Here is a 1,708-nt window from a genome sequence, read left to right as displayed (position 1 = left end):
AAAGGCAGAAGTAAATCTGCCTTCAAATCAGTCGCACGCCTATGTTTGGCTTATTCTTTTGTGTATTTTACTACATAAACGTCACCATCTGCCTACCTTGAGTAATTACTAACGGCACGTACCTGTTCTATACACTCACATATAAGTACAATTAAAGGTTACAGACCTCATTAAGGGATAATAAAATCCAATGAAAGTACTGGTTAGTTACCTACACAAAGAATGTTGAACATTACAATTAATATTCAACTGTAAGGTAACTATATAAATTGTGGTTTATATATATTTATTTATTTAAATAAGATAAGAAAATAGAGAGACATTTAATAAACTATTATTTATTAATTAAAAATTGATATCTCTTACCAAATGACAGCAGCATGTTCATTGATAGAACGCTATTGATTATAATTCTGTTCGATAAGAATTGACCTGAGATTAAACAACAATTGCAGTGCGGTGAACTCGGTCGTTAAAGGCCTTGAACACAGTTATTAAGCAGGCGCTGACGTACACGCTTTGAACTGAAGATTCTTTGGTACAAATTATAAACAGGAACCAATGAAAAAACTTATACCTTGTCGGTAAACAAGCTAGAAATAGCAATCAGCCATCTGCTAATTCGTATCCTACCACTACTAAATAACAAAATGACATATTTAGTAATATCTAAGTTAGATCAGATTTAGAGGTATGCACCGTTGCAGTGTGATGATGCATACATTATTTTTCAGTGTATTCCCGGTTCCTTCCGGCCGGCCCGTCGACCAATATTCCGGTTAGTCTCCAGCTCGGAGAGATACTTTTTCATCTGCCGTGATCATGTAGCATGTGGTCGACCAACACGAGCCGTCTAAGCATGGGTTATATTGATCGAGATATACTCTTAAATAGGCTGGGTGGCCATAAATGTAATGTTATCGATCATAGGCCAATTAGATCACAACTGACCGGGGGTTAAATAGCTATTATAGTTATTAATATCAGCTACACCATTTTAACATTAAAAATCATTTCTACTTAGGAACAAGGCCTGACATTTTATGGGAGGTGGATTAGTTGATGACATCGACTCCAGTGCTCAGACTGGTAGTTATTTTAAAGACCCCGAAAGAATGACAGGCAAAGCCGACCCCAGGAGACTTTGAACTCAGGACGTAAAAATGAACGAAATGCTATTAAGCATCTTGTCCAGCGGGCTAATAATTTTCTTAGCTCGTCGTGCGTGTGTTTCTATATCGATATATACTGTGGCGGACTGGGTCTAAAAATACTGGTTGCCAGGAGACTAAGGGGGCCCACCCGCAACTACAAGTGGTCCATCTGTAACTACAATGCTATCATTTATTTATTTATTTATTTATTTATTTATTTATTTATTTATGTTTTTATTAAAAGTATTCTTTTCAACTGTCTACAAACACAACCAGGCTGAAATAATTAATGCATTCTTCAAGGAGTGAATAAAAAATTAATAATATCAAAGGGTAATCTGAAATATTAGAAATTTCCATTACCAGTGGCCTAGCGTGTAAAAATTTGTCAATAGACTATATATTATTCATATAAATACAGTGTACATTTAAACACATAAGAGGTATCCGTCATAGGACTACCTGCACGCTAGAGAGGACAGTTAAATTCCAAACCACTATTAGGGATAAATTCCAAACCACTATTAGGGATAAATTCCAAACCACTATTAGGG

This window comes from Octopus bimaculoides, chromosome 5 (assembly GCF_001194135.2).
Source record: "Octopus bimaculoides isolate UCB-OBI-ISO-001 chromosome 5, ASM119413v2, whole genome shotgun sequence".
Classification (NCBI taxonomy): Eukaryota; Metazoa; Mollusca; class Cephalopoda; order Octopoda; family Octopodidae; genus Octopus; species Octopus bimaculoides.
Note: the sequence above shows the minus strand (reverse complement) of the source record.